General features: G+C 43.2%; 1 pseudogene; it reads left to right on the plus strand.

Moving 5' to 3' along the window:
- Positions 1–11,053: 11,053 nt before the first annotated feature.
- The window catches only part of LOC109217708, a 38,106-nt pseudogene continuing 28,007 nt past the window's right edge, over positions 11,054–21,152 (plus strand).

A 21,152-nucleotide genomic window follows, 5' to 3' on the forward strand; every position in this document is an offset into this window, starting at 1 on the left:
TTACCGGGTATGCCTCGTTTAGAGTGGAGTGGGACTCCAGGTCATTCTACCCGCAGTGTCATATCGTGTGTGAAGGCTCGGCGTATGGTCGAGAAGGGGTGTTTGGCTTATTTAGCTTATGTTCGGGATTCCAGTGCTGAGGTTCCCTCTATCGATTCTGTGCCCGTTGTTCGTGATTTCCCTGATGTTTTTCCTTCAGACCTGTCGGGTATGCCACCCGACAGGGATATAGATTTCTGCATTGATTTGGCTTCGGGCACTCAGTCCATTGCTATTCCGCCATATCGTATGGCCCCGCCGGAGTTGAAAGAGTTAAAAGAACAGTTGCAGGATTTGCTTGAGAAGGGTTTCATTAGGCCTAGTGTCTCACCTTGGGGTGCGCCGGTGTTATTTGTCAAGAAGAAGGATGGGTCAATGAGAATGTGTATTGATTACCGGCAATTGAACAAGGTAACGGTCAAGAATAAGTATCCACTGGCGAGGATTGATGATTTGTTCGACCAGCTTCAGGGTGCCAGGGTATTTTCCAAGATTGACTTGCGATCTGGTTACCATCAGTTGAGGATTAGGGCATTCGATGTCCCTAAGATAGCCTTCCGCACTCGGTATGGGCATTATGAGTTCTTGGTTATGTCATTTGGGTTGACAAATGCCCCAGCAGCTTTCATGAACCTGATGAACCGAGTGTTCAGGCCTTATTTGGATTCATTCGTGATAGTGTTCATTGATGATATATTGATATACTCCTGCAGCCAGGAGGAGCACGAGCAGCACCTTAGAGTGGTTCTTCGGACTCTGAGGGATAGTCTGTTATATGCTAAGTTCTCGAAGTGTGAATTCTGGTTGGGTTCAGTTGCATTTCTGTGTCATGTTGTATCAGCCGAGGGTATTCAGGTGGACCCAATAAAGATAGAGGCAGTCAAAAGCTGGCCTAGACCAGCATCAGCTACAGAGATTCGGAGTTTCTTGGGGTTGGCAGGCTACTACAGACGGTTATATGCTAAGTTCTCGAAGTGTGAATTCTGGTTGGGTTCAGTTGCATTTCTGGGTCATGTTGTATCAGCCGAGGGTATTCAGGTGGACCCAAAGAAGATAGAGGCAGTCAAGAGCTGGCTTAGACCAGCATCAGCTACAGAGATTCGGAGTTTCTTGGGGTTGGCAGGCTACTACAGACGGTTCGTGGAGGGGTTTTCATCTATTGCAGCCCCGATGACCAGATTGACCCAGAAGGGTGCCCAGTTCAGATGGTCGGATGAGTGTGAGGCGAGCTTTCAGAAGCTCAAGACAGCTCTGACTACGGCACCGGTGTTGGTTTTGCCCACAGGTTCAGGGCCCTATACAGTCTATTGTGATGCTTCCCGTATTGGGCTTGGAGCAGTGTTGATGCAGGATGGCAAGGTCATTGCCTATGCTTCGAGAAAGTTGAAGATTCATGAGAAGAACTATCCAGTGCATGATCTAGAGTTGGCAGCCATAGTTCACGCCTTGAAGATTTAGAGGCATTATCTGTATGGCATGGCGTGTGAGGTGTTCACTGATCACAAGAGTCTTCAGTACTTGTTCAAGCAAAAGGAATTGAATTTGAGGCAGAAGAGGTGGTTGGAATTGTTGAAGGATTATGATGTCACCATTCTATATCATTCGGGGAAGGCCAATGCGGTGCCGATGCTTTGAGTAGGAAGTCAGCCAGTATGGGCAGTCTTGCTTATATTCCGGTCAGTCAGAGGCCGCTTGCTTTGGATGTTCAGGCTTTAGCCAATCAGTTCGTGAGACTGGATATTTCTGAGTCCAGTCGTGTGTTAGCTTGCACGGTCGCCCGTTCTTCATTATTGGAGCGTATCCGTGATCGGCAGTTTGATGATCCCCATTTGTGTGTCCTTAGAGACACGGTGCAACGAGGAGGTGCCAAGCAGGTTACCTTAGATGCGGATGGAATTTTGAGATTGCAGGGGCGAGTTTGTGTGCCCAATGTGGATGGGCTTCGAGAGTTGATTTTAGAGGAGGCCCATAGCTCCAGGTACTCTATTCATCCGGGCGCCGCGAAGATGTATCAGGACTTGCGGCAGCATTATTGGTGGCATAGAATGAAGAAGGATATTGTTGCATATGTGGCTCGGTGTTTGAATTGTCAGCAGGTTAAGTACGAGCATCAGAGGCATGGTGGTGTATTTCAGAGGATTGAGCTTCCCGAGTGGAAGTGGGAGAGGACCACTATGGACTTCGTTACTGGACTTCCGTTCACTCGGAAGAAGTTCGATGCAGTTTGGGTCATTGTGAATAGGCTGACCAAGTCAGCGCATCTCATTCCTGTGGCAGTCTCCTATTCATCCGAGAGATTAGCTGAGATTTATATCCGGGAGATTTTTCGCCTTCATGGTGTGCCAGCATCTATCATTTCGGACCGGGGTACGTATTTTACCTCGCGCTTCTGGAGAGAAGTTCAGCGAGAGTTGGGCACACGGGTTGAGTTGAGCACAGCATTTCACCCCAAGACGGACGGGCAGTTCGAGCGGACTATTCAGATTTTGGAGGATATGCTCCGGGCTTGTGTTATTGACTTTGGAGGTTCGTGGGATCAGTTCTTGCCTTTAGCGGAGTTTGCCTACAACAACAGCAACCAGTCGAGCATCCAGATGGCTCCTTATGAGGCTTTATATGGTAGGCGGTGTCGGTCTCCGGTTGGATGGTTTGAGCCCGGAGAGGCTCGGTTGTTGGGTACGGATTTGGTTCAGGAGGCCTTGGACAAGGTCAAGATCATTCAGGATAGGCTTCGCTCAGCTCAGTCTAGGCAAAAGAGCTATGCAGATCGTAAGGTTCGAGATGTAGCTTTCATGGTTGGTGAGCGGGTATTGCCCCGAGTGTCGCCTATGAAGGGCGTGATGAGGTTTTGGAAGAAGGGCAAGCTTGGCCCTAGGTTCATTGGTCCGTTTGAGATTCTTGATCGAGTGGGAGAGGTGGCTTATAGACTTGCATTGCCGCCTAGCTTATCAGCCGTGCACCCAGTTTTCCATGTATCCATGCTTCGGAGGTATCACGGCGATCCAGCCCACGTGTTAGATTTCAGCACTGTCCAGTTGGACAAGGACTTGTCATACGAGGAGGAGCCGGTGAGAAAAATGCTAAATTTTGATATTGAATTGGATAAATTTGACTTCGGTCAACATTTTGGGTAAACAGACCCGGACCCGTGATTTGACGGTCTCGGAGGATCCGTAGGAAAATATGGGACCTGGGCGTATGCCCGGAATCAAATTCCGAGGTCCCAAGCCCGAGAAATGAATTTTTGTGTGAAATTGTTTTCTGGAAATGATTAAGGAAAATGAAAATGAGATTTGATTAAAAGACTATGGTATCGGGCTCGTATTTTGGTTCCGGCGGCCGGTACAAGTCTTATATATGGTTTAAGCGCTTTCTATAAAGTTTGGTTGAAAACGGACATCGTTTGACGTGTTTCGGACTTAAAATGGAAAATTGATGTTTTATGAAAATTTGGAAGAAATCATGAGTTTTGAGGCTTGATTCGATGTATATGATGTTATTTTGGCGATTTGATCGCGCGAGTAAGTCCGTAGGATGTTTTTGAGGTTGTGTGCATATTTGGTTTGGAGCCCCGAGGGCTCGGGTGAGTTTTGGGTAGGTGTCGGAGTGCATTTTTAAACTAAAAAAAATCTGGTATGATCAGGCCTGCAGGCTTCGCATTCGCAAATGCGAAGGCTAGATCGCAAATGCGAACCCAGCCCAGGCCTGCCCTGGATCGCAAATGCGAAGAAATCCTTCGCAAAAGCGAAGGTCAAGTGTTCGCAAATGCGAGGCCTTATTCGCAAATGTGAAGGTCTCCAGATGGGTCTGAGTTCGCAAATGCGAACTATGGTTCGCAATTCCCACATTTGGTCGGGGTTCGCAATTGCGAACCCCAGTTCGCAATTCCCATATCTGCAGCCCAGCAATTTTCATACTTAGTCGAATTTTAGGCCATTTTTCACCCCACTTTCAAAATACAACTCCTTAGGCGATTTTTCAAGAACAAGTTTCATCCCAAATCATTTGTAAGTCGATTTTTACTTAATTCTTTCAATCATTAACATCATTTAACATGTTTTCCACTTAAAATCAAAGATTTTCATGGGTGAAATTGGGGGTTTTGGGTAGAACCTAGGTTTTCTAAAAATTGGGGATTTGGACCTCAATTTGAGGTCCGATTTCAAAACAATTTACATATTTGAGTTCGTGGGGGAATGGGTAACCGGGTTTTGGTTCGAACCTCGGGTTTTGACCAGGTTGAGACCCGGGGGCAAAGTTTTTTGGAATTTTTTGGAAAAAACTTTTGGGAAATTCATTTTTATGCATTTCAAATTGATTCATTTAGTGTTTATTAAAGCAATTAAGTAATTTGTGACTAGATTCGAGCGGATTGGAGGTGGAATCACGGGGTAAATCCATAGTTGAGGCTTGAGTTGAGTTCAAGGCATCGAGGTAAGTGTTTGATTTAACCCTAGCTTGAGGGAATAGGAATTGAGTCTTATTTGTAACTTGCTAATTGTCGAGTACGATGTATAGACATGGTTGACGAGTATCTATACATTGGTGTCTAGCATGACCGTGAGTCCTTGTTTTGCAAATGGTTTGGTTGTTGTTATGCCTTCCATGCTTAAATGATGACTTCTACATGTTGTAAAGATCTTGTGAAAGAGATTGTGATCTTTGAACTTCGTGGAGCATTGGCTCGGGCTGAACTACAAATTGTGAAGGTGTATGAGATAAGTAACTCCTTGGAGCATTGGCTCAAGTGATAATGTGAACTTTGAGATGAAAGTGAAAGAAAGAGAAGAGTTAATGATTTATTCCCTTGCCGGGACGTTGTTGGTTATTGATGTTGTACCCTTGCCGGGTTTTTATTTGTTTGTTTGTGTACTTTTGCCGGGACTTCCATTCTTGTTTTATTATTCCCTTGCCCTTGTTTGTGATTTGTTTATTGGGTGAGGAAGAGTGTTAAAGCACGAAGGGTGATGTCGTGCATTGAATGATAATTGTGGATCGGGTTGTGCGCCGCAACAATGCTAAATGATATGGATCGGGTTGTACGCCGCAACAATGATATTTGTGGATCGGGTTGCACGCCGCAACAATGCTAAACGATATGGATCGGGTTGCACGCCGCAACAGTGTTGTTATATATATTGGGATTGGGTTGCGCGCCGCAACAATTATTGATACAAGTGTGTTTATTTTGGATATTAGTCTCTTGTCCGCTGTAAATTCTAAGCTGCCTTTAGACTGTTACTCTAGATTTACTGTTAATACTGTTATCTCCCCACAGCATGTTTCCCCTCCCATATTGTTTACTTGTCTTGTATTTCGATTCCGCTGTATGTATATAACTACACAGGTTTATGTGGTGGTCCAGTCTAGCCTCGTCACTACTTCGCCGGGGTTAGGCTAGACACTTACCAGCACATGGGGTCGGTTGTGCTGATACTACACTCTGTGCTATTTTGCACAGGTCTAGGTATCGAGCAGCAGCAGCCGTAGTGTGAGAGCAGGCTTCATTTCACCGAGACCCGAGGTAGCCTTGCAGGCGTCCGCAGGCCCGGCGTCTCCTCTATCCTTTATTTTTATCTGTTATCTCATTGTAATCGAGACAAACAGCTTATATTCTCTTTCAGACGTTTGTATGTAGTATTCTTAGCAGTTCGTGAGTACAGTGACACCAGTCTTGGGTAGAGGATTTTGATGAACTTTCCGCATTTTTATTGAATTTTGTTGTATTTGTATTATTGTCGTAAATTGTTAAATGGATTAGATTATTAATGGACAAGTAATTAAATTTGGCTTGCCTAGCTCTTATTAGTAGGCGCCATCATGACTCCTGACGGTGAAAAATTCGAGTCGTGACATTTCGGATTGTTCGGCACCGAGTTGAGGCTTTAAAGTGAATTTGAGGCTAGAAAGCGAGCTTTGAGACAAGGTAAGTCTCTTACCTAACCTTGTAAGAGGGAATTTACCCCATAGGTGATTTAAATTAATATTTGCTTCTAATTATGGGGGCTACGTACGCACGAGGTGGCGAGAGTCCGTGGGTAGCTACTAATTATGCATATGTCCGGGTAATTTAGGACCCAAATTATGAAATACTTGTAATGTGCACCCTACTTGTTAATTAAAGTGCTTAAATTTATTGGAACTTGACAAAGGAATTATAACCGAATTTCACTTACTTGAGTTTTGATGGGTTTCTTGACCGTTAATAGAAATTTGTGGTTCTTTTGTATATTGGCCTCGTAATAACTTTTAAATCGGATGTTCATAAAGTATCTTCTCTTCTTGTGGAGTGGGCCGAACGCCTCGGCAGTAGAATAGATGCATCTATGGTTCGTGACGCATGACCCTCGGTAGTGTACACGTTATGCTGGATCGGGTTGTACGACCTCGACATAAATCGTGCTTAATAATACTCGGAGCCTAATTATACACGATATTATTTTTATGGCTTGTGAGGTTTTGATTATAAATGACAGGAATTGACTTGGAAATTTTTAATTGTGAAAGAATTATTCGTTCCTGCTTGTTATTGAGTTATTATTATTATTTACATAACTCATGCTTATTTAGAATGTTTGTATTTATATTGTTAGCTCATAGTAATTGTCGATGTCGACCCATCGCCACTACTTCTTCGAGGTTAGACTAGATACTTACTGGGTACATGTTGTTTAAATACTCACCCTATACTTTTGCACTAACTGTGCATGATCTGAGGCGGTGCATCTGGTGGTCACACTGGAGCGCATCCCAAATATCCCGAGGCCTAGTGGTTAGCTGCTTCCTAAGCCGTTCTGCAGCCCTTGGAGTCTGTCTTTTGTATTTATATTCTGTCTATTTCATTCCAGACAGTAGTTAGAGTTTTGTATATTCTACGAGTTGCTCATACACTTGTGACACCAAGTCTTGGCACACACACTAGTAGACTTTATGGTTTTGGAGTACTTATATCAATATGATTGCCACTCAGTTGTCTTCGTTTCATTTATTGAATTTTTTACTCCTTAATTTCTTATTAAATATAATTTAATTACTTAAAAATTTATTAAAAAGGAAAATTTCATGTTGAATTCACTGTTAGCTTGTCTAGCGGTAACGTTGGGCGCCATCATGACCTATAAGAAAATTGGGTCGTGACAAAATCGATGGATACTCTTTTTATTAGGTATACTTTCTCATGATAAAACAAATAATTAAATCGAAAAACTTGCATTTTAGGATCCAATTATTACAAATTAAAAGCACGAGCAGTCTATACATTCGTAAAGTTTAACATACCTTATAAATAAATTAGATTAAGTTTTCAATTAAAAAACATGCACGCTTGAAATTAGGAAGTTGCATAAAGTCCAGGTTGAAGCTTACCTTCACCGTCAAAATTCACATTGTCAGCAAACTGTAAATTCGCCATTTTCTTTGAGTGCAAAGTATATGTTTTCTTCTTCACTACAGAATGGATCCTAAAATGCAGGATTTTTAATTAATTTTTTTAATTATGAAAGAGGTGAACTAGTAATATAATGAAAGAATATCCATCGACTTTAATTTGTTACCATTCCCATGCTCGATGGTTTTGGAAGATCTTTCCTTTTTCTTTTTATTATCCACCAACTAAGCATCTGTTAGGAAAAAAGTAGACTTAAACGTTGCCCTTTTTAATTTATATTTTATAATAAGTAAGTATGAACATGAATCCACTAGTCAAAGAAATAATTTTCATCCCATAAATAAGGCTGGTTATGTGACTCGCATAGTAAAATTTCTCCTAATGTAACATTTGAGCTGCCATTTTTGTGTTGTATAGGTGCTGGTCAAAGTGCGTTTCAATTCTTTCTCATGAGCTGAAAACTTAGCTAGAGATATAATAGGCACTAGCCCGATATTGAGATAGTGTAGCATCTATTTTGAACTATAAATTTTGTGTTATAGGTGCGAGTCAAAGTATATATTGTAGTATCGTGTGTTACAATTCATTTTAATGAGTTGGGAAATTTAGCCAGAGCTATAGCAGTCATCAGTCTTATATTGAGATAAAAAAAGCAGTACCATTTGATCTACATATTTTGTGTTACATATGAATATGAAATACATTATAATTTCTGATGAAAAGTGAAAATACTAATATCGCACTAGTATCTACAGTTTTGTAGAGGATGACCATGTTCATATTTTTCTGCTCTATAACCCTCTATGCAATGCTAAATACTGGGCTCAAGTTGTCGCGTGCACTGTCAAGTTGTGCAATTAGAAGAGAGATAATGCCAAGACGTTTGTACAAAAAGCAAAGATCAACGGGAAATGAGAGGCTGAAGAATATTACATGAAGAGGAGATGTTTCAGGTCTAAGATTAACCAACACATGGACTAAATCTGACCCCTTATAACCTATATATGTATCACTATTGTTGTATTACAAAAAAGATGTATGGGTCAGAATCCGACCTCATATAATTAACGAAGTTAATCCCGTCTTAAGCTAATTCATGATTGATTAGTGGTACAACCACTCGGAATTAACGGTATCCAACCCTTATCTGATTTGATCAACAAGGCTATGGCCCGTCCGTCATCATGAAGGCGAAACCCCAACGTGGTCACGGCCACTTATTGCCAGCTCACGAAGCTCACAGCTAAAAATACCAAGAGAGGGAACCTCTTCAGGGCTGCTTCTTCTTCACTATTCATGAGAGAGAGAGAAAGATATAACGAGACACATATTATGGGAAAGTGGAACATCATTGTAAGGCTCTGGACCTCTTCATGGAGAGGCAGACCAAATCAACACTATCAATAAAGACTTTTAATGTTTCTCCTCCTAACTCTGAGTATTTATTTTCGTTTCCTTCCTTTGGTCCAATGGATTATTACGTTTTGCTATGATTTTCTCGTGATTTATTTATATTGATTACACTCATAAGGTATATGATAACTTTTGAGCCAAATAATTTTGTTAGTCCCTCCGCTTATTGAGGTCGTGCCTTGGCCGAGCTCGATGAGTGGATTTCATCGACTGTAGTTTGAGAAACTCGGATAGGGAGGTCGACTGTCGCTTCGGTCGAGGCCGAATTCTCTTTGGCGATGGCCCTTAGCCTTGTAGAGTGTCAGTGTTTTGTTATTGTGTTATCAAGTCGCCGTTCGATCAAGGTTGGATTCTCCTCCTTGGCGAAGGCACATGACCCTTTAACTTAATTCGATTGAGGTCGAGCTTTGTTGTGCTCTGACCCTTACGTTTGTTTTGGGAGCATACCCGTCGACCATGGCGGACGGGTCGTATGTTGTGCGGCCGAGGGGAGTAAGGGCACGCTTGATACGTGTTTGGCGACGTCCAAAATTTTCAGGGCGCACGGAACATCTCCTGAGCGTTCGTAGGTCGTTACAACCATTTCGAGGGCGAGACGCCGGTTGGTGACTGCAAATCTACTTCATGGAGCCTGTCATAATGACGCACGTTTCTGTAGAATCGAACCGGTGTGCGGTTGGTCATGTAGTTAATGGTGGCTATTGGGGTTCATGAAAGCCACTTGTGTTGCCTATAAATAAGGGCTGAGGCATTCATTTTTTATATTCTCATTGTTTGTCTGAGAGAGATTCTGAAGAAGCTTTTCTTCCTGCTAATTCACCTTCATCTTTGTTCTTCGATTGACATACCTTCCGTCTTTGTCCCTCAAACTTTGTTTCATTCTCGTTATTGAATCAACAATGGCAGGCAGTTCTTCCCAAAATGTTCTTCCGACGGATCTTCCGGTTAACTCTCCGGTGACTGAAGGGCCATCTCCGGCAATGGGCGGTGCAGAACTGGTGGAGATCGATGACGCTCCATCGGTTGACGAGATAGTATCTCTGCCCGGAGGTCCGATGACTGATTTCACCGCCGATGGTGGGGAGGATCAGGTGGATGAAGCCCCATTAATGGGGGAGATTGGGATGTCCCAACTACGGGGACAGGGGGTCATCCCCAGCTATGCTGACGTCGTTCTCGCTAGAAGCAAGGAGAGGGTCCACACCGACCGCAGGGGATACTGCGTCTTTTACGCCTATCCCTTCAAGTTGGGGTTTAAGCTCCCGCTCCCAATGCTAGTGGTTGATTTCTGTCGTTATTACGGGGTATGCCCGGGTCAGCTTGCTCCTTCTCTTTATAAATTATTAGCAATGCTTATCAAATATGCATAATTGGCCGGTAGGGAGGTCACGCTGCAGCATGTGCTCAGCCTCTACGCTCCCCAGAGAGTTCGTGGTACCATGATTCGAGCGTGCCCTCGCGGGACGAGGTGCCTGACTGTGAAACTGGATGATGAGGTCGACCCTCGCCCTTTCGAGCACTTCTTCTATATCAGGACTGAACATTTAGTGGCGTGCTCTACTGGGTTCCCAGAGGCTTGGAATCATGCACGTAAGTTCCATAATCGTCGAATTCCCTTTTTTGCCCCTCCTTACATCTTGTGCTCATAAACGTTAACTCGTATCAATTTTGTAGCCGAAAAGTTACCGCCGGCTCCGTTGGCTGGGATTCGTAAGTGGGTTGAGGCCATACTCCCCCATACGGTGGGGATACGCACATGGGTGTCTTTCTGGGAGAGGCATGGCCGTAGGCCTGTGGCAGGTAAAAAATTGATTTCTTCTTCTGTTCCGCTTTGTTTCAACTCTATTCATCAACCTTATTTTTCTGTGATCAGGGAGGGCACGCCGCGTCAGGGCCCCTCAGTTGGCCTTCCGTCGGCCGGGTGCAATCGCTCGACATACTGCGGCGCCGGTGTCGCGCTCAATACCGAAGGCGGCATCAGTTGAATCTTCAACGGTTCCTTCTCCAGCACGGGCCGCACTTCGGGACGAGGGGCCATCGGGGGTTGTGCGCCCTAGGACAGAATCGCCATCAGATGGGGAGGAGGAGAGGCCATTGATAAGGCGTAGGGTTGTGTTCACGCCGGCTCCTCCTGTGGTAATTAATTTGGACTCTCCTCCGACGGATGCGGAGAGGGGTGCGGTCGTGGCGCCTGCTCTTGAGGGTGGACAGACAATGGGGGTTGCCCCGGCTGGCTTAGGCCATGATGACACCGTCGCCTCGGTGACTCAGTTGGTGGTTCCAGTCGCTGAGACGGGAGGTAGTTCCTCAGTGGCTGCTAATGCTGGTGAGTTAAGCACTCCTTTGGCGGCTATGGCGGGTGGTTCCACCTCGCTGGTGGCTGAAGGAGGAAGGGATATTGTAGAAGATGAGTACGAGTCTGAATCCAACTTGGACCCCGACGACGTCCGTATGTTCCAGGAAGGCTTCACCAATTCAGCGGTGCGCGCAGAGGGGCGGTCTCGCTTCGTCGAGGTTCCCACGGAGCTGAACTTATTGCTCCAAGGGAGTAGCTTGGTCCCATAGTTTAAGCTGCTATGCTCGGAGGCCGAGAATGCGTCGTTGAGGGGCGTTACGGATGTCGGACTGATGAATGAAGTGGCTGTGATGGGCTTGAGGGTATGTAATATAATGTCGGTTCGCTTCTTCTTCGTCTTAGTTTGATCTTTATCTTAATCGTTGTCTTTGCTTTGCAGTCTTATTTGTTGGAGGTGGAGAGCATCCGTCGAGCCAACGCCCGCTCGGGGATATTTTTGCGAGCTCTGGAGAAATACCGCCGCTATCGAGATCGGTGCCGAGAGATGTGCGTGCGCTTGAGGAATGGTCCCCGTAGTCGGACCTTGGTCGAGGAACTGGCGAGGCGGGAGCTTCAGATGCAGCAAGCACTTGGCAGAGCAAGTGCTCTCGAGGAGCGGATCGGTGTCTTTGAGCAAGACGCCCAAGTCATGGCGGACCGGATCACAGCCTTAGAAGAAGAGAATCAGCGCCTACGGGATCAAGCCGCTTCTTCCAGCCAGGCTCGCGAACTTTGGGTCTTTGCCGAGGCCCAACGTGATGTATATAAGAATTTGTGGGAGGCCGGCATTGTGACCGAAGCTGCTTTCGAGGGAGCGCGTCAAAAGGCTCGTGAGGCCCGTACCGACTGTGGTTTTGACGCGACGACACCAGAGGCTGACGCTGGTGCAGATGGTGGCGCGGATGGCGCCGAGTAAAAAGATGTTGCATTTTTTCTTGTTTTTCTTCTCTTTTCTTGTATTGATCGGCCTTGGCCGGGTGTAAGTAGGGAAGACCCGCAATTAACTTTGTAGATAAATGAGATCTCCTTTCCGTTATTTGCCTTGTGTTTATTTTGTATCTCCCCTTTTTCCCCTTTAGGTTTTTCTTTGCATGCGTTCGAAGGGGTGATTTACCTTTGAGTTTGACTCTGGTAGGCATGTTAGTTTTTGATTGTTGACGACTTTTCTTCTTCGACTCGGGGTGAGCGAGTCGGAGCCGTTGCTTGGCGATAGCGGCACTTAGCCTTTAGTCTTAGTCCCAGTTCGGGCGTGGTCGAACTACCGACTGTGATGATAAAAAATGCGGCCTTGTAGTTTGACCGGGGCCGGACTTTACGTGCCCCCAATCTTAGTTTGAGTTGGGAGTGATTACTTGAAGGGCGAGGGTGCCTAACCTGCGCCTCGATTCGTTGGAGGTTAGATTTTGCTACGTTCAACGATGAAGGCGCTTGGTTCGAGTCCCGGTTCAGCTGTGGTTGAACTAGTTAGATTTGAGGACGGAGGCGTCTAGCCTTATGGTTCGAGCGAGGTCGAACTCGTTGGATTTCATGGCGAAGGCGCGTAGCCTGAGTCCCAGTTCAACTGTTTTTGAACTTAGTCCATTTTGATGGCGAAGGCGCATAGCTTGAGTCCTATTTCAACTGTTGTTGAACTTAGTGGCGAAGGCGCGTAGTCTTGATTCAATGGCGAAGGCGCATAGCCTGAGTCTTGGTTCAACCGTAGTTGAACTTCTTGGCGAAGGCGCATAGCCTTGATTTAATGACGAAGGCGCTTAGCCTGAGTCCCAGTTCAACTGTTGTTGAACTTTGTCAACTTTGATGGCGAAGGCGCATAGCCTGAGTCTTGGTTCAACCGTAGTTGAACTTACTGGCGAAGGCACTTAGCCTTAATCTTGGTTCAACCGTAGTTGAACTTACTGGCGAAGGCGCATAGCCTTGGTTTAATGGCNCGCGGCGACGCCAGAGGCTGACGCTGGTGCAGATGGTGGAGCGGACAGCGCCGAGTAAAAATATATGCATTTTTTCTTGTTTATTATTTTCTCTCTCCTTGTATTGATCGGCCTTGGCCGGGTGTAAGCGGGGAAGACCCGCAATTAACTTTGTAGATAAATGAGATCTCCTTTCCGTTATTTGCCTTGTGTCTGTTTTGTATCTCCTCTTTTTCCCCCTTAGATTTTTCTTTGCATGCGCTCGAAGGGGTGATTTGCCTTCGAGTTCGACTCTGGTAGGCATGTTAGTTTTTAATTGTTGACGACTCTTCTTCGACTCGGGGTGAGCGAGTCGGAGCCGTTGCTTGGCGATAGCGGCACTTAGCCTTAGTCCTAGTTCGGGCGCGATCGAACTGTTGGCCGTGATGACAGAAATGCGGCCTTGTAGTTTGGCGATAGCGGCACTTAGCCTTAGTCCCAGTTCGGGCGCGGTCGAACTGTCGGCCGTTATGACAGAAACGCAGCCTTGTAGTTTGACCGGGGCCGGACTTTACGTGTCCCCAATCTTAGTTTGAGTTGGGAGTACTTACTTGAATGGCGAGGGTGCCTATCCTGCGCTTCGATTCATTGGAGGTCGTGATTTTGCTTTCACAGATGACGGCGTTTGGCCTGAATCTTGGTTCAACTGTGGTTGAACTTGCTAAAGTTGAGGATGAAGGCGTCCATCCTTGTAGTTCGAGCGAGGTCGAGCTCGTTGGATTTAATGGCGAAGGCACATAGCCTGAGTCTTGGTTCAGCCGTGGTTGAACTTATTGGCGAAGGCGGGTAGCCTGAGTCCCGGTTCAACCGTAGTTGAACTTTTTTGGTGAAGGCGCATAGCCTGTCTTGGTTCAACCGTAGTTGAACTTATTGGCGAAGGCGGGTAGCCTGAATCCCGGTTCAACTTTAGTTGAACTTTTTTGGTGAAGGCGCATAGCCTGAGTCCCGGTTCGACCGTAGTTGAACTTGTTGGTGAAGGTGCATAGCCTGTCTTGGTTCAACCGTAGTTGAACTTTTTGGTGAAGGCGCATAGCCTGTCTTGGTTCAACCGTAGTTGAACTTTTTGGCGAAGGCGCATAGCCTTGATTTAATGGCGAAGGCGCATAGCCTTGATTTAATGACGAATGCGCTTAACCTGAATCTTGGTTCAACCGTCGTTGAACTTACTGGCGAAGGCGCATAGCCTTGATTTAANTTAGTCGGTTTTGATGACGAAGGCTCATGGCCTAAGTCCCAGTTCAATTGTTGTTGAACTTAGTCGATTTTGATGGCGAAGGCGCATAGCCTTGATTTAATTGCGAAGGCGCATAGCCTGAGTTCCGGTTCAACTGTTGTTGAACTTAGTCGATTTTGACGGCGAAGGCTCATGCCCTGAGTCCCGGTTCAACCGTAGTTGAACTTTCTGGTGAAGGCGCATAGCCTGTCTTGGTTCAACCGTAGTTGAACTTCTGGCGAAGGCGCATAGCCTTGATATAATGGCGAAGGCGCATAGCCTGTGTTCCGGTTCAACTGTTGTTGAACTTAGTCGATTTTGACGGCGAAGGCTCATGGCCTGAGTCCCGGTTCAACCGTAGTTGAACTTTCTGGTGAAGGCGCATAGCCTGTCTTGGTTCAACCGTAGTTGAACTTTTTGGCGAAGGCGCATAGCCTTGATTCCAGTTCAACTGTTGTTGAACTTAGTCGATTTTGACGGCGAAGGCTCATGGCCTGAGTCCCGGTTCAACCGTAGTTGAACTTTCTGGTGAAGGCGCATAGCCTGTCTTGGTTCAACCGTAGTTGAACTCTTGGCGAAGGCGCACAACCTTGATATAATGGCGAAGGCGCATAGCCTGAATCCCGGTTCAACTGTTGTTGAACTTAGTCGATTTTGACGGCGAAGGCTCATGGCCTGAGTCCCGGTTCAACCGTAGTTGAACTTTCTGGTGAAGGCGCATAGCCTGTCTTGGTTCAACCGTAGTTGAACTTTTTGGTGAAGGCGCATAGCCTGTCTAATGGCGAAGGCGCATAGCCTGAATCCCGGTTCAACTGTTGTTGAACTTAGTCGATTTTGACGGCGAAGGCTCATGGTATGAGTCCCGATTCAACCGTACTTGAACTTTCTGGTGAAGGCGCGTAGCCTGTCTCGGTTCAACCGTAGTCGAACTTTTTTGGTGAAGGCGCATAGCCTGAGTCCCGGTTCAACCGTAGTTGAACTTTTTGGTGAAGGCGCATAGCCTTGATATAATGGCGAAGGCGCATAGCCTGAATCCCGGTTCAACTGTTGTTGAACTTAGTCGATTTTGACGGCGAAGGCTCATGGCCTGAGTCCCGGTTCAACCGTTGTTGAACTTTCTGGTGAAGGCACATAGCCTGTCTTGGTTCAACCGTAGTTGAACTTTTTGGCGAAGGCGCATAGCCTGAGTTCCAGTTCAACTGTTGTTGAACTTTGTCGATTTTGATGGCGAAGGCGCGTAGCCTTGATTTAATGACGAAGGCGCACAGCCTGAGTCTTGGGTCAACCGTAGTTGAACTTCTTGGCGAAGGCGCATAGCCTGAACCTTGGTTCAACCGTAGTTGAACTTATTGGCGAAGGCACTTAGCCTGAATCTTGGTTCAGCCGTAGTTGAACTTACTGGCGAAGGCGCATAGCCTGAGTCCCAGTTCAACTATTGTTGAACTTTGTCGATGTTGATGGCGAAGGCGCGTGGCCTGAGTCCCAGTTCAACTGTTGTTGAACTTTGTCTATCTTGATGATGAAGGCACATAGCCTGAGTCCTAGTTCAACTGTTGTTGAACTTTGTCATCTTGATGGCGAAGGCGCATAGCCTGAGTCTTGGTTCAACCGTAGTTGAACTTACTGGCGAAGGCACTTAGCCTGAATCTTGGTTCAACCGTAGTTGAACTTACTGGCGAAGGCGCATAGCCTTGGTTTAATGGCGAAGGCGCATAGCCTTGATTTAATGACGAAGGCGCATAGCCTGTGTCTTGGGTCAACCATAGTTGAACTTCTTGGCGAAGGCGCATAGCCTGAACCTTGGTTCAACCGTAGTTGAACTTATTGGCGAAGGCACTTAGCCTAAATCTTGGTTCAGCCGTAGTTGAACTTACTGGCGAAGGCACTTAGCCTGAATCTTGGTTCAACCGTAGTTGAACTTACTGGCGAAGGCGCGTAGCCTGAATCTTGGTTCAACCGTAGTTGAACTTACTGGCGAAGGCACTTAGCCTGAATCTTGGTTCAACCGTAGTTGAACTTACTGGCAAAGGCGCATAGCCTGAATCCCAGTTCAACTGTTGTTGAACTTTGTCAATTTTGATGGCGAGGGCGCATAGCCTTGATTTAATGGCGAAGGCGCATAGCCTGAGTCCCATATTGTGGATATTGAGTGCTGAAGCTCGGTTTGGATTCGAGACCTTGAGCGGCTTATCCGTTGTCTTCCCAACCAGGGTATATAGGCTGTCTTGAGGCGACTCTCGGCTCGAGATATCTCCGTATCGGTTTCTGGCCGGAGCTCGTATCAGGGATGCGGGAGATTCCTTACAGAGATCTTCCTTTAGGAGGAGGGGGGTGCTTCTTCTTTTTGTTTGCACTATCTGAGATCGGAGAGAGAGAGAGAGAGGACTTGGATCTCGATTTGAGATCTTTGAGTTCCCCTTCGAGTTTGGTGTTTCTTTCCTTTTGGTCCAGGGAAGAACTACGCGATTTTGCTAGGAAATCCCCACAGACGGCGCCAAATTGTTTGGTTCAAAAGTTATCATATACCTTATGAGTGTAAACAATATAAATAAATCACGGGAAAATCATAGCAAAACGTAATAATCCATTGGACCAAAGGAAGGAAACGAAAATAAATACTCAGAGTTAGGAGGAGAAACATTAAAAGCCTTTATTGATAGTGTTGATTTGGTCTGCCTCTCCATGAAGAGGTCCAGAGCCTTACAATGATGTTCCACTTTCCCATAATATGTGTCTCGTTATATCGTTCTCTCTCTCTCATGAATAGTGAAGAAGAAGCCCCCCTGAAGAGGTTCCCTCTCTTGGTATTTAAAGCTGTGAGCTTCGTGAGCTGGCAATAAGTGGTCGTGACCACGTTGGGGTTTCGCCTTCATGATGACGGACGGGCCGTAGCCTTGTTGATCGAATCAGATAAGGGTTGGATACCGTTAATTCTGAGTGGTTGTACCACTAATCAATCATGAATTAGCTTAAGACGGGATTAACTTCGTTAATTATCGTGAGGTCGGATTCTGACCCATACAGAAGATTTAAGTGAAAACCATTACATAAAATCAATCTCAATTCTTCTTCATGTTTCAATTTTGTTTAATATTTGTTGTTGACCAAACACAGAATTGTTCTTGGTTAGACTACAAATCAATTTCTTCCTTGCTCTATCTTTTTTATTACTAGTTGCAGATCCAAGTACTGCATGTTCGGCAGAACTAGTGCATTGACTCAAACCTTATATAAATATTTTTCAGAACCAACTCTTTCAATTTAGGACTCATAATTTTAAAATTTGGACTTGGCACTCTTGAGTTCCTAAGAGCTCCTACAGGACCTTCATGAACAGGGGAGGATGTAGTTAATAATTTATGGCTTTATGCTAAAAATCTATTAAATAAGTAGAAATAATAGATTTGATCTCAATAAATAAAAACAGTTGTGGTAATATCATGGACTCAAACCCACGATGTTCTGCCTTTGTTCATTAGCTGAGTACCAGGATAGCCATACAAGCCAAGCTTCAAAAATCAGCTTATTTTGAGAAGTGTTTTTTCTCAAAAGTGCTTTTCTCAACTTTTGATCGAAAACAGTTTGTGTTTGGCTAATTAATTTGAAAAGCATTTCTGAGCAGCAATTAGTGTTTGGCGAAACTTTTAAAAAGTGTTTCTAAGTGTATTTTTCTTACTAGTGCTTTTTAAAATGCGCTTTTGGGGAGAAACTACTTTTTTCTGCTTCTCCAAAACTGCTTATGCTCCTCAAAAATACTTTTTTTTCTAGGGCAAATGCATAAGTACCCCCTGACCTATACTCGGATTCCCAACTGCACTTTTTCTTTGCGGGAATCCTATTACCCCCCTAAACTTATTTAAATGGAATTATTTGCACCTTAACGCTGACGTGGCAGAGTGTGTGTATTTCACTCTCCCAAAGGAGAGTGAGAAGCAAGAAAAAATGATTTTCAGATTATTTTTTATTCTTTTTTACCATTTTTTCTTACTTTTTTTTTCTTTTCCTTTTCCTTTGTCTTTTTCTTTTACTTTTTTTTTTTTCGTTTCTTCTCTAATTACGGCGGATATTCATTCACCGGCGACTTTGTCTAACCGTTTTTCTTCCATTTTTTCGTTTCACACACAAATTAAATTCTCAAAATGATCTATTCATAAGCAAAGCAAAATACACTCAGATTTGAGGAAAAAAATTCATCATCGGAAAATATTCTCACGCCGGAAAAAAATAATGTATTGAAATTTTAACTGAAAAAAGTTTTCTCAGCTTATATTCGTTTTTATTTCTTTTGCTCTTCCTCCCACTCATATATTATACTTTCAACAAAAATTTATCTATATATATATATAACAAAACACACTTAGATCGGAATAAAAATCTGTCGCCGGAAAAAAAAAATCGCCGAAAAAAATGGTGTTTGTGAAATTCTGACGACTACCATTTTATGCCGCCGGTGACCAAAGCAAAAAGAAAGAGAATGAAATAACCAAAAAAAATGAGAATAATAAGAAATAAGAAAAAAGGATAAGAAAAAGAAGAAAGAATAAAAAAAGTACTAAAAATCCATGTGGGGGCGCGTGTAGCTCACCACTTGCCAAGAGTTTGGTTGTCAGCGTTAAGGGTGCAAATAATTCCCTTTAAAATAAGTTTAGGGGGGTAATAGGATTCTCGCAAAAAAAAGTGTGTAGTTGGGAATCCGGGTATAGGTCAGGGGGTACTTATGCATTTTCCTTTTTTTCTAAAAGTTTGGCCAAATAGTTTAACTTTGAAAAAAAACACTTCTTAAAAAAAAGGTATTTTTACCTTCCTATACAGTATTTGAAACTTTATTGCCCTCCCTACTCAAGTTTCAATTTAATTACATGGTCATATACAATTTACCAATTATGTACAAATAAGTTTAAAATGAGTATCCCTTTATATTAGGAATTGAATAAGGAATATCAATTACTTCCTTATCAATTTATACTTGCCCCCTCGCTCTCTCTCTCTCCGACTCTCTCTCTCTCTCTCTCTCTCTCTCTCTCTCTCTCTCTCTCTCTCTCTCTCTCTCTTCGTCTCTCTACTCTCCTTCTCTGTTTTTTTCCCAATTTTTCTTCATTTGATATTCTCTTTTTTTTATGTTTTCTTGTTGTATATAGTTTTGATTGAATTCATCAATGGATTTCAATCGTTTTAAGTTAGCAATTTCCTTTCATGTTGCCCAATTGGTGTTCAAATTAAAATTGTCAATCAATAAATTTTAAAGGTGTTTGACTCTCCACCATTGACAGCCATTAAAAAGCTTTGAAGCTTTAATCGAATTTGGGTTTTAAAAAACCATTATTTGTTTGGATTGGGTGTTGTTGCAAACAATTGGGAATATTGTTTGGAGTTTATATCTCAATTTTGAGGGTGTTTGGTGAAGATTAGACTTGATTTTGGCTGAATTTCAGATTGAAACTCGAAGAAGAAGAAGAAGAAGAAGAAGAAGAAGAAGAAGAAGAAGAAGACGACATGACATACAATATACTTACGAAATTATAATAAAGTTGTAGTAAAATTATAGATAAAATATATTCTGTTGTAGTTAAATATATTTTATTTATTTGAAAGTTGTATGAAAGTTAAAAAATAGTTGTATGATGATAAAATCTAGTTGTCAACGTATAATTTGAGAAACTGGTGATATTTGACATAACGACACCTCTTGGCATTTAACTCTAATATTCACACAATTAAGCATCACGAAATTCTTCTTTAGCAAATGTCTTTCAATGCATAATATTTATCTGAGTATGCTACCATCTTAACACAATTGATTTCCTTAAACATGCATTACTTTTCGTAGGAGGAAATCAAAACTACATCATAAGCATCGAAAGCCTGCAGGTCTATCACGTAACCAACTTGAAAAAAGGGCTCCTTATTACTTAGACTAATGGCAATACTCAGTACAAGTACTGAGAATTGGCACAAAGACATTTTGAACTTATCGACATTTTTGACAATTATAATCACAAGTTATTTGGTCAAATTACATAATCAAATTTTACCCTCAATGAAATTATAGTCAATTGCGATTTGGAATGTAATATTGAATTAGTCACATTGAATTTGATTTTGTAATATTGAATTACAACTAACTATACAATATACGCTTATTTACAACTTATCTACAACTTTCATACATTATTTCTACCCAGTTAAATACAACTACAATATCATACAACTTAAATATAATTTTTATACGTTATGTCTTTTGTATATTTTGTATCTAATTTGTATATATTTTGTGTGCGGTGTGTGCTGTCCTCTCTAAAATTCCAATCAAAACTTACTCTCTTAATACAATTTTGATACATATCAACAACTTTATGTAAAAAGATAGTATTGATAACTTAAATATAAATTTTATACAACGTTTCATATATTATACAATTTTTTTTTTAACTTTCATACAACATTCAAATAAAAATATATATATAACAACAACACAATACAATTTACCTACAATTTTAGTACAACTTTACTACAATTTCATAAGTATATTGTATGTCATGTCGTCTTCTTCTTCTTCTTCTTCTACTTCTTATTCGTCGAGTTTCAATCTGAAATTCAGCCAAAATCAAGTCTAATCTTCACCAAAATACCCTCAAAATTGAGATATAAACTCCAAACAATATTCTCAATTATTTGCAACAACACCCAATTCAAATAAATATTGATTTTGAAAATCAAATTCAAATTCAAAGCTTTATGATTGATTAGTGTTCGAATCTTTAATTCCTACGACCTGGAGGTTACTTCAATAGGTTGATTGGCAGAAGACAACTTTTAGGC

The sequence above is a fragment of the Nicotiana attenuata genome, unplaced genomic scaffold (assembly GCF_001879085.1).
Source record: "Nicotiana attenuata strain UT unplaced genomic scaffold, NIATTr2, whole genome shotgun sequence".
Taxonomy (NCBI): domain Eukaryota; kingdom Viridiplantae; phylum Streptophyta; class Magnoliopsida; order Solanales; family Solanaceae; genus Nicotiana; species Nicotiana attenuata.